Source organism: Chelonia mydas, chromosome 15 (assembly GCF_015237465.2).
Source record: "Chelonia mydas isolate rCheMyd1 chromosome 15, rCheMyd1.pri.v2, whole genome shotgun sequence".
Taxonomy (NCBI): domain Eukaryota; kingdom Metazoa; phylum Chordata; order Testudines; family Cheloniidae; genus Chelonia; species Chelonia mydas.
The window spans coordinates 20,223,886-20,235,851 of record NC_057856.1 but is presented as its reverse complement, the minus strand read 5'-3'; the positions used below and the strand labels follow the sequence as shown (position 1 = coordinate 20,235,851).

The window sequence follows — 11,966 nt, the reverse complement described above, 5'->3', positions numbered from 1 at the left end:
ATATGAATATGTTGGAGAGTATTGTTTATTGTGATCTGTTCGCTAACAACGTGCAAACACAATGAAAAGGCAAAACAAGTTTTTTTATTTGTAGCGATTTATTTGCTCAGCTACAAATAGATTATTTGTCCGCCTGTCCTTTACAGTGTAGTCTTGTCAATCTTCTGAATACTGAAATCTCCAGCAAGGATTGTCTATCTTCCTTGGACAGTTTGAGAATTCTTTGTGGGCAAGCTTGATTCTCTTATGGGTTGGGCCGAGCTGCCATCAACGTTTGTCCCATACATCTATCCATTCCCTTAGACCTGCTGGATCTTGAGAGGTATCTTCCAAATTTGTCACAGAGGACCTGATATCAATTTGAAATGTCTAGTGACATGGAATTCCTCCTGGTCTTCTTTCGGATGGCTACAACCTGCCCATCTGCATCTGTCGCCAGCCAGCTAGAACACTGCCATGACCTCCTGCCTCTGGTGATTACAAACCACCAGGCCTCCTCTGACTCCCTTTCTTTCAGATTCCTGGTGGCCAGCTCCATTCTTCCTTGAACCTGGGGTACTGGTGTTTTCCGAATATGGTTGCCTACGAACTCCTCAGCTTTTCAGTAGCATCTTAACTTGCCCCTGCGATCCAACAATCGTTTCCTCCAGCACAGCCACCAACTTGCACTTCATGCACATGAAATCCCTTCGATTTTCAGGCAAATCACTATTCCATCTCTGACCATCTTTATATCCAATGTAGTGCTGCACCTGGAAGGGAAGCCTCTCTCACACTCCCTCCAAAACTCCTCTTTTCACTAACCCTTGAGTTTGCCTACCAGGTGGCTTTTTATACCAGTCTTCCCTGCTTAGCTCAGCTCCGCCCCTCACCACCAGGAAGCAATTAACCACCTGGAGTCTTCAAACAGCTGGGCTGTTCAAAGCTCCAAGGGTTAGAGCCTTGCGGCGTTCAACAAGGCACCCTGGATCTCAGTCCACTTCAACAGAAAGTGTGTGTGAAATATGTCCTTATGTTCGTCCTCCCCTTCTGTAACGTTTCAATATGTAATCAGCAAGTTCACTGCTGCTATCGTGCGTTACTACAGCTGTTAAACAGAACTGCAGTGCTCGGTATTGGTTTGTTAAGGAGTGACTTGTCGGGGGTTTGTTTAGAGAGCCAATAGGGTTTGTCACTGTTGAAAAATCTTGCCCTTAAAGGCAGGACACTCCGTTACAGTTGTAAAGTGCTACATAAAAGCCAAGTATTTGTGTGTATGAAGAGTGACTTTCTTCTTGACAATTGATCTCATCCTACTTCGTTAGTTCAGTAATGTCATATCACTAGCTCAATGATTCTCACTAATATTCACCAACTAACATGTACAGCAGGCAAGCCTTGCTTAAGGTAAAAAGTTTGTTTTCTGAATGTACAAAACCTGCTGAGCTATGACTTTCTCTTCTCTTGCAAACAGGATTCCTCTTAATGTTTATGAAGACACAAATACTATTAGCCAGATTGTAACACAAGGCTGGTTGTTCTGTTGCACATAGAATTTAATGTAAAATTTCCTTGAGGCAAGACAGCAGGGTTACCAACTTTGAAAGTGTGCCCTTAAACATATTGCTGTGTTATCTACCAGAGGCAGTTAATTCTGATTACCGAATGTGTATGTGCAAGACAAAATATTACTTAAAAAAGTCAGAATGTAAGCAGCAATCCATTGATAACTCACTTTAAAAAAAACAACCCAAAAACCCACATTCATTATGGATATTTTGCCAAAATGTAAATGCCATGTGTTTCTATAGTAACAACATAAAATCAGATCCAGAAGATGAAGGCTGAATATAAAGTATTTGTTTAATTATAAATTGAATACATTATAAAACTGTTAATTTCCAGTGCTGCATGCAATGTTACAGAAAATTCTCTAATCACAGTATATATTGTCCAGCAGAGAAGCATGTTTGGAAAAAACAACTAAACAAGAAAACTGGTGTTATAAGCAACACAGAAACAAATCCAAACATCAGCTCCCAGGGGTATGTGTAAACTAGAATTCACTGTTTTCAAACATGCATCCATAGAATGATGTCATACATGTCAGCAGTGAAGATATTAATTGCAGTTAAAAACAAAAAACACACATTGGTTTTCAACAGCTTGCTACTATGGCTCTCTTCCAGCCGCAGACTTAAGATGCAGCTTTGTAGCTCTTGTCTATTCCAGCATTTGGAAAGAACAGCCCAGGCATTCAGATTCTGAGTAGAAGTCTGGACATTAGAAAGGTTCTCAGCTGTGGCCTTTAAATGGGAAACAGCAGCAGGGTGGGAGAGGACGGGCTGGAGGCACGCTATGGAAGAGCAGGCCTGGAGACATGTTTTTGGAATGAAGACAGAAAAGGAAGGGAGGGTGGGTGGGTGGATGGGGAAAGGGAACAATATCATTTACCCCGATTGGGGTCTCTGGGTGCTACTCTAATACAAATATTTTATAATGCTAATATCACCATGTCATGGGGTGCATGCACCACTAGGGCACCTCCTTCTGGCCACATTTGGGGATTAGTTCCACTCTGGTCCAAAACCCCTTTCTGCTGCTTGCTACAGGCCCCGTCACTGTGCTCTCTCTCACTCTCTGCGACTCAGGGTGCTGTGTCTTTATGCTTGGCTCTCTGGCTAGGTCACTGTGTTTTCCCCCGTTCCGAGCGTATCAAAGTCTCTTCCTCCAAGATGGCTGTCTTTCCTTCACTTCCCCAATGGTGCGCTTCTCCAGTGACTGGTAGGGGAAGCCAAGCCACCCTCTACTCCAGGTTCCATCTTACAGACCCTCTAATCAGTAGCCACAGTCTGCACTCCCTTAAGCCTTCCTGCCTTTCCTCTGAGCCTTTCCCTACACCCTCTCCACCTAGTTTCCCTTCTTTCCCTCTCTACAAACTAGAGAGTGGCTACAGGCTCCCTTACTGCAGCCCCATGCTACTGCCAGCTTCCTGGCTTTATCTTAGCCCTGCCTGTTCCTTTCCAGCTGGGCTCCATCTTCAATCAGGCCTTCAATCCCTGGCTCTTCCCCAGGTACAACCCATCAGGTTAATTATCCTAATTTAACCTGCTCTGCCACCTTGTGTGGAGGTGTACACCGCATCACTCACCGCCCCAAGTTCTCTCTGAAAAATCCCCCTACCCCAGGGGTTCTCAAACTTCATTGCACTGTAACCCTCTTCTGACAACAAAAATTACTACAGGACCCCAGGAGGGGGGACCAAAACCTGAGCTCGCCCAAGCCCTGCCACCCCCAGTGGGAGGGGAGAAGAGTCAAAGCTGCACTACCCCAGGCCGGGGGGCCAAAGCTGAAGCCCAAGAGCTTCAGCCCTAGGCAGGGGGCCTGTAACCTTAGCCTTACCACCCAGGGCTGAAGCCCTTAGGCTTGGGCCTTGGCCCTGGGTCCCAGCAAGTCTAAGCCAGCCCTGGTGACCCATTAAAATTGGTTGTGACCCACTTTGGGGTCCTGACCACAGTTTTAGAACCGCTGTCCTACCCAATGAGAAGGCAACATAAGAAAGTTGATAAGATATAGCAAAAATGTACAGATGCAGATTTTTTTTATATGTGGCAAAGTAACACAAGATGTTTCTATTTCACACAATTATATCTGCATCCAGAGTTTTTGGAACTCATTATTCCCTTTAGACACATCAATAAATGGAATCTTTACCTCATCCATGGGGACTCATGATGCTCATGAAACGTGAACAACTCATGGAAACAAAGGGGTAGAGCAGCTAAACTCATGAATCAGTGCACATTCATACCAGTGACTTGAAAAAGATCCTAAACACTGGGAAGCACCGATTGCTGTATGTAAAATATCCATAATTTATCTACCTATGGTGCTCTTATTACTACCATGCACTTTATGCAGTGTACTGCATTGAAAAAGTGATCTCATTCCGATATATTTTTGGATGTGCTATGTTGTGGATCCTACTGCACTGGCAAAAGTGGCTATAACTTCTATTGAGAAAGTCAGAATTATTTAGAGAACTTTTCTTTTTTGATAATTGAATTATGAGAAGTTTAGCAGCCTTGTAAATGAGGGATTTTATCATAGGCAGGCTCTGGTCTGGGCAAGTTTCCTTAACAAATCTATAACTCCCTTGCTATTCTAGCACAGGGCTATTTTTTAACACTGCCTGTTAATGATGCTGACTTGTGCCAAACTGTGAAGAGAACAAATGGGAAACAAGACTGGAGACAAACGCTTTTCCTCGTGTATCCTGAACCAGGTTTTAAAAAAGGTCTTCAAAGGAGAAAGGCAAGTGCATGAGCCCATTGCACCAGCAAGCACCTCCTCCCCCAAATTGCTGTTAGCTATGCTGACTCTAGAAGGAGATAAAGAGAAAGGAAATCTCTCTCTTCTGCAAAACAGACCCCTTTAGAAAACAAAGATTATACATTCATGGTGTTGTCTATAACACATATCAACACTTTCTCTAGGAAGTGATTATTTATTCCAATTTCTCTTGCTTTCAAAAAAACGATATAAACATTTTCAAATAGCTGATGACTGTCAAAGTTATTCTAATCTGGAATGTCTTTTGTAGTCTAAATAACTATAGTTATAGTTTTAAAATAATTCTATAATATTATTGTAGAGTAATACACAATCTCAACATTCTCATCCAAAAAAACATTGTCCATGCTTTGGTTATATCCCATTTTGATCAAGGCAGCCTCCTCTCTCGTATGGTCTCCCCATATATCAGGGGTAGCCAAACTTACTGGCCTGCCGAGCTACATATGACAATCTTCAGAAGTTCGAGAGTCGGGGCACACCTGCCAGGAGCCACGAGTTGGGACTTCAGCCCTGCTCCTGCTGAAGCCCCAAGACCCCCCTCCCCATACCGTACCACCCTGCTGCAAGGCAGAGGTCCTGATCCCCCCCATACCCCCCAGTCTGGTAAGTGGAGAATCGGGGGGGCCTGTGGGGCTCCGTGAGCTGCACTTTAATGATAAAAGAGCAGCATGTGGCTCATGAGCCACAGTTTGACCACCTCTGCCATATAGCATAGATTCCTCCAACCTTCTGCACTAAGATGAAACTTCATGTGCTCACCTGCACAACTCTGCCTTTCCCTCATAGTCAGATAGTTCCTCCTATTCCTGTCTAACGGTCTCCATTCCCACCTTGTCACTCTCCTAAATGTTCTTTTTGTAGCTTTCCCCAGCATCCACATTTGCACCTTTTCTCATGACACTGCCTATGCTGGAACCCCTTCTATTTGTGTGCACCAAATAACTGCCTTCTCTTCCTTCAAATCTTCTCACGTAACACACCTTTTCTACTAAGGCTTTCCATGATAACCTACCAGGGAAATGTTTAAAAGAGAAATCTGCACCAATCTGAAATGGACATTCCTATGATCATCCACTGTATTGTGTGTTTGAACTGCATTATCATTCTAATTTGGGGGACACGACTTTGGAAGAGAAAGTCGTCCTCTGCTTTGTGCACCACTGTATGGGGCTTGGATTATTAATAAACAGCCAGCATTAAAGTACTATATACACAAAGCAAAACACATAAAATGACCTTTTTTACTTGCGTAGGGGAAAAAAAGTTCTGCATAGGAAGAAATGCAGTTTCTCCTTAGTTTTCCTTTTCAGAGGATCCCTGATAAAAGAGCCTACGAAGACACAGGATGAGAACATCACTCCTTCCCTGTTCCGAAAGCTTTTATTTAATTACTTCTCTGCACCATGAATTCCTTCTTATGGAGTGTGTGAGTGCATGTGATACAGATAGGATATAAACAGAGGTGGGCAAACTACAGCCCATGGGCCTCATCCGGCCCGCGGGACCGTCCTGCCCAGCCCCTGAGGTCCCCGCTGGGGAGGCTCATCCCTGGCCCCTCCCCCACTGTCCCTCCTCCCCCCGCAGTCATACTGCCGCATGGGCAGCGCTCTGGCCCGCTGCTCCTCTCAGGCAGCATGGCGGCGTGGCTGGCTCCGGCATGGTAAGGGGGCGGGGAGTAGGGTGGTTGGATAAGAGGCAGCAGGTCCCAAAGGGCAGTCAGGGAACAAGGGGTGGTTGGATGGGGTGGAGGTTCAGTGGGGGGGGGGCAGTCAGGGAATGGGGAGCAGGGGGAGTTGGATAGGGGTTGGGATCCCAGGGGGCAGTTAGGGGCAGGGGTGTGGATAGGGGTTGTGGCAGTCAGGGGACAGGGAGCGGGGGGAAGTTGGATAGGGGCTGGGGTCCCGGGGGGTGGTTAGGGGTGTGGGGGTCCTGGGACAGGGCAGTCAGGGGCCAAGGAGCAGGTGGGGTTGGATGGTCAGTGAGTCTGAGGGGGGCGGGGAGTGAGTGGATAGGGGGCAGGGGCCAGGCTGTTTGGGGAGGCACAGCCTTCCCTACCCGGCCCTCCATACAGCTGAGCAACCCTGATGTGGCTCTTGGGCCAAAAAGTTTGCCCACCCCTGATATAAACAGTAGTTAATTATCTTTCTTCTTTTTTGTAAAATCAACACAGCATGCTTTCTTTTGAAACCTCCTTGCAAGCACACAGGAAACCTTTTTCTCCTCTGATTTAAGCGGAAACTGAACAGGGCCATGTCCACCTCTGCTAAACTAGGGAGAAGAGACAGGTGTCAGTCTCAGAGTGGAAACTTTATTTTAACTTATTTTATTGCTTCTCCCCTGCCAAGTAAATGAAAGTAGGATATCTTACCTAAGACAAGCTGGAGAAAATAATAAATATTCTTATCCCAACTTCATCCAGCAAGAGAGAAACTAATTCTGTCAGCTCCTGCCTGATAATTGGCTTCTTTGCAGTCCAGCAAGGCCAGCTGGGGCTAATTTAAGGTATAACACTGCTGTGATAATCATCAGGAACTGAGGCAGCATGGGCATTTTGCTATATAAAAGCTTTGTGGCAGAAGCCTGTAGTTTAAAGGTTTCTCCCACTGGTATTCAGTTACAGTCTGCTGAAGTTAAGCAGTTTGGCTGAGTCCTGGATTTTGTAGACACTATGTCTTGTGGTTTGTTTAGCTCTTCCCCTTAATAAATGTAGTTCGTTGGTCTACTCCAATATCTGTTCTGCATCACTGTTTTCCAAGACTGCAGTTATTTGGCCAATGACATCAATTCTATTCCCTGGAGTGTTTTTAACATCAGTGCTGACGCTGGTGCACACAAAGAAGAAAATAAAAGTAATCAGATTAACTTTAAACTTCATTACAAACACTGAAGGAAAAATAATTATTGTTGCCCAATGGAAAAGCATCAAGAGCATTGGTTCATTAAGAGCCCTGAAAGACTGCCTAATGGTTATAGTCCTAGCACAAGAATTGGGAGACGCAAGGTCTGTTCCCAGTTTCACTATATTCTTCCTATATGACCTTAGGCAAGACACTTGCCTAAGATGTGCCTATGGTTCTTTCAGTGTAGTCCTCTCTCAGAACCTAGGTTTTCTGCCAATGGGTATGTGCAAAGCCACCTCAGTCCTGATACCACCAAGCTGTTTGGCACCTAATTCATGCTTAAGCCCCAATGGGATTTTAAAACGATAGGCATTCCCCTGCCTATCTCACTGGCTGGGATCAGTCCAGTGGGCATGCCTGGAGCATGCCTAACACACACAAAAGACAGCAGGGGGCAACCTGGTTTGCAGTTTTTGTGACTTGCCGTGTGCACTGCAGAATACCACAAAGCTCAGTGGTTAGAGAAGGCCCAAAGTTAAACCCCTGCACTCTTGAGTTAGAGCATGTCTTTCACCACCCAGCTACATGCCCTAACCACCCAGCTACAGGGTATTCCAAAGTGGGATGCTCTCTAGCTCTCCTGTTGACGCTGTTTCACTTTGTATAAATTAAATATTTATTAGAGAAGGCACATGAACCTGACTCTCCTATAGCCTAGGGGAGGACCCTGCCCATCAGGCTATAGAGTCAGTCTCTCTCTTTCTCACCCAATGAATATTTAATTAGTATACAGAGTGGAACAACTTCAACAGTAGAGACTGAGGAAAACCCACCCCAGAATACCCGGTAGTTTGGTGGTTTAGGTACTCACCAGGGAGACATGGATTCAAGTCTCTGCTCCAAAGCACGCAAAGTGGGGATTGGAAAGCAGGTTTCCCATCTCCCTTGGGAGTGCTCTAACTGTGGGGCTGTTGGCTTAAATGGGGTGGGTATGTCTCTCTCTTGTTTTTCATTAGAAAGGGCTTCTAAAAACATGGACTTATAGAGACCTTCTAAAAACGTTAAAATGTATTACTGGCACGCGAAACCTTAAATTAAAGTGAATCAATGAAGACTCGGCACACCACTTCTGAAAGAAGAGGAGTACTTGTGGCACCTTAGAGACTAACCAATTTACTTGAGCCTAAGCTTTTGTGAGCTACAGCTCACTTGAAGTGAGCTGTAGCTCACGAAAGCTTATGCTCAAATAAATTGGTTAGTCTCTAAGGTGCCACAAGTACTCCTCTTCTTTTTGTGAATACAGACTAACACGGCTGTTACTCTGAAACCTGTCACTTCTGAAAGGTTGCCGACCCCTGCTCTACTGCAAGGCTAAGGATGGCAATAGCCATCCTGGCAAATCCCTGTCTACCTGCTCCTGTTAGGAGGAGTTTGACTGACTGCTCACTCGACCATGTGACTGCTTTTCACTGGTGGGTGAAATTATGTGTGTATATAAAATTATATGCGCGTCTTACTTAACTAAATGGAGGACTGTGAAGCTTAATTAGGTTTTGTAGTGCACTTTGAAAGGCACTATAGAGACACAATGTATTATTATTCAATTTCATGGCCACAGAAGCAGATGAAATGCCCAAGGGATTTTCTAGATTTCTCCTTAAGTAAATTCACATTTTGGCAGGCTTCCTTCAGACACAAAGATGCAGCCCTACTCAGCTCTGTGTCAATATTTGTGCACCACATAATCTTTAAACAATGTATTAAATCCTTTAGCTACAGTAAGTACAAGGAAGTCAATGAGTTGTCATTATGGGCAGAACTGGTAGCACTGTCTATAATTAAGTTTGCCTGACACTTCCCATTATAGGACATTATAACTTTACCAAAATTTAATCATTGGGACTGACACTTTCCATTTTGAGTATCTACTTCAGGTGAATTTTTTTTTTTTTTGAAAGTTTCAACAAAAATAGTTCAACTGTTTCCACAAATGAGATTAAGGAAAAACACATTGTTTTCACCATGCTAAAATAATTCTTATAACTGTTTCATTGAGAAGCTCTAGTGCCTACATGCTTTGGTGCAAGGACTTGAATTTGGCAGGCTGGATTGCCCTGGTGTCAGGGTTAGGGTTGCCAACTTTCTAATTGCAGAAAACCAAACACCCTTGCCCTGCCCCCATGCCCAGAGGCCCTGCCCCCACTCACTCTATCCCCTCTCCCTCTGTTGCTTGCTCTCCCCCACCCTTGCTCACTCACTCATTTTCACCAGGCTGGGGCAGGGGATTGGGGTGTGCGAGGGGGTGAGGGCTCTGGGGTGGAGACAGGGATGAGGGGTGCAGGAGAGGGCTCTGGGCTGGGGCAGGAGGTTGGGGTGTGGGAGGGGATGAGGGCTCCAGCTGAGAGTGCAGGCCAGGGATGAGGGGTTTGCGGTGCAGGAGAGGGTTCCGGGCTGGGGCTGAGGGGTTGTGTGTGTGGGAGAGGGCTTGACCGGGACAGGAGGTTGGAGTGTGGGAGGGGGTACGGGCTCTGGTTTGTGGGCATGGGCTCTGGGTTGGGGCCAAAAATGAGGGGTTCAACGTGTGGAAGGGGGCTAAGGATTGGGGTATCGGGTTGGGGTGCAGGAGGTGGTGAGGGGTGCAGGCTCTGGGTGGCACTGACCTCAGGCGGCTGCCGGGAAGCGGCGACATGTCCCTCTGGCTCCTAGGTGGAGGAGCAGCCAAGGGCTCCATGCACTGCCCCTGCCTGCAGGCCGGGCCGGTGCGACCACTAGGCAAACTAGGAAGCCGCCTAGAGCGCCAAGTGGTTGGGGGTGGCCAAAAGCACGCTCCGGGGAGGCAGTGGAGTGGAGGTGAGCTGGGAAAGGGGGGGTGCGGGGAGGGCCGCCAGCAGCAAGTAACCGCTCCCCACCCCAGCTCACCTCTGCTCCGCCTCCTCCCCTGAGCACTCCGCCCCACTCTGCTTCTCTCCCTCCCAAGCTTGCGGCGCTGAACAGCTGATTGGCGCCGCAAGCCTGGGAGTGGGAGAAGTGGAGCAGTGGCGTCGTGCTCGGGGAGGAGGCGGAGCAAAGGTGAGCTGGGGCGGGGAGCTGCTGCATGACTCCCCAGGCGGGGGGCAGTGGTGGCGGGGAGCTGCTGCAGGGCTTCTGGGGAAGAGGGGGAGGCACAAGGTGGAAGTTTCACCTAGGGCACGAAACATCCTTGCACCAGCCCTGCCCGCAGTTCCCAGCCAATGGGAACTGTGGAGCTGGCCCTTGGGGCACTGCCTGCTAGGAGCCGGATATGAGTCCGCTTCCCCGGAGCTGCACACGGAGCCTGCCTCCCCTGCTGCGCCGCCAACCGGACTTTTAACGGCCCGGTCAGCAATGCTGACTGGAACCACCAGGGTCCCTTTTCAACCGGGCATTCCGGTCAAAAATCGGACACCTGGCAACCCTAGTCAGGATGCCTTGTGGTGTATCCAAGAAAATTCACCCAAATTTGGGCAAGTTACAAACCTCTGAAAAATCTCAGTTTACATATGCTCAGTAGAAACATATCAGAATTTTGCACCTAAATTTTCCAGTCTCCATCTACACTAAGCATAACCCTGCCCAGGGATACAAGACTGAACAAGACTTTTGTTGCAGTTGGTATTCCCTGCTATGCACAGGAATTGGGACCACAGAAACTCTCTCTCCTGGGCTTTCAATGTGTTCCCACAGGCTTAGGCCAGGCAGCATGGAGGAGGAAGACTGGGACAAAAAGCCTGAGATCAGACAGAGTATGAGAAGGACTTGGGTGAGAAGAGACAGGACTGTGCTGTGACAGGGACAAACTGGTGCATATGGGGCAGAGGAGAGGAACAGGTGTCAGGGCTGGGGCAGGAACGAGGACAAACAGGCTGCATGGGCAACCACTGGCATTTCCTAACTATTGAGTGCTACACTTTGCAATTTCCCCAGCAGCCTGGTCATGGAGTCTCTAGGCATCACACATGCCCCAGAAACAGTGGAACCCGGGCACTGCCCTGCTACAGGGAAATAGCTTCCTCCCAATGGCCATTGCACCCTCACCTGTCTGCATCCAGGGACCCAGCGCTCAATGTGGCCCAGCCACTCCCTCGCCATGGCTCTGGCTGCCCCCGCACTGTCACTGACCCTCCCACCGCTCCCTCTGATGCCCCCACAGAGTCCTCACTTGTCTCTCTCATTGCCACTGCCCCTCACATCCCTCTAATGCTGCTCCCCATAGCCCCCCTGCCCCGACCCGACCCCTCCCTCTGATGCCCCTCCCCATAGCTCTCCCCTGGCCGCCCCGCCACCGCCCCCTCCCCACAGCTCCTTCTGATGCTTCTCTCCATAGCCCCCCACCTGCCCGCACCCCCCATCGTTCCCTCTGATGCCCCTCCCCCCATGGCCCCGTCTGCCCCCCTCCTGCCACTGCCCCCCCAGTTCCCTCCTGCCACTGGCCCCCTCCCCACAGCTCCTTCTGATGCCCCCCTCCAAAGCCCCCAGCTGCCCCCCACTACCACTGCCCCCACCCATCGCTCCCTCTGATGCCCTCCCCCCACAGCCCCGCCTGCGCCCCTCCCCGCACCCGCGGCCCTGCCTACCCTCTCTCCAGCTGCCCGCCCTTCGTTCGACTCTCCCGCGGCCCAGCCCCGCAGCTCCCGTGGACAGTTTCGCCACTCTCGGGTCGCAGCTACCCTGCCTGGCTCCAGTCGTTCCCCGCCCCGGGCCCTTTGCCTGGCTGCATCTCCTCCCACTCTGCCCCAGGGCGCGCAGCGGGATTAATCCACAGCTTGGTGCGTT

At 48.6% G+C, this 11,966-nt stretch overlaps 1 long non-coding RNA gene across 1 annotated transcript; it reads right to left on the bottom strand.

Moving 5' to 3' along the window:
- Nucleotides 1-1,824: 1,824 nt before the first annotated feature.
- Nucleotides 1,825-11,966, bottom strand: LOC119563767. The gene is made up of 2 exons (XR_005222361.2): nt 11,768-11,966; nt 1,825-7,157 (listed from the first exon to the last, which is right to left on the bottom strand). It is a non-coding gene; the product is annotated as an uncharacterized LOC119563767 (long non-coding RNA).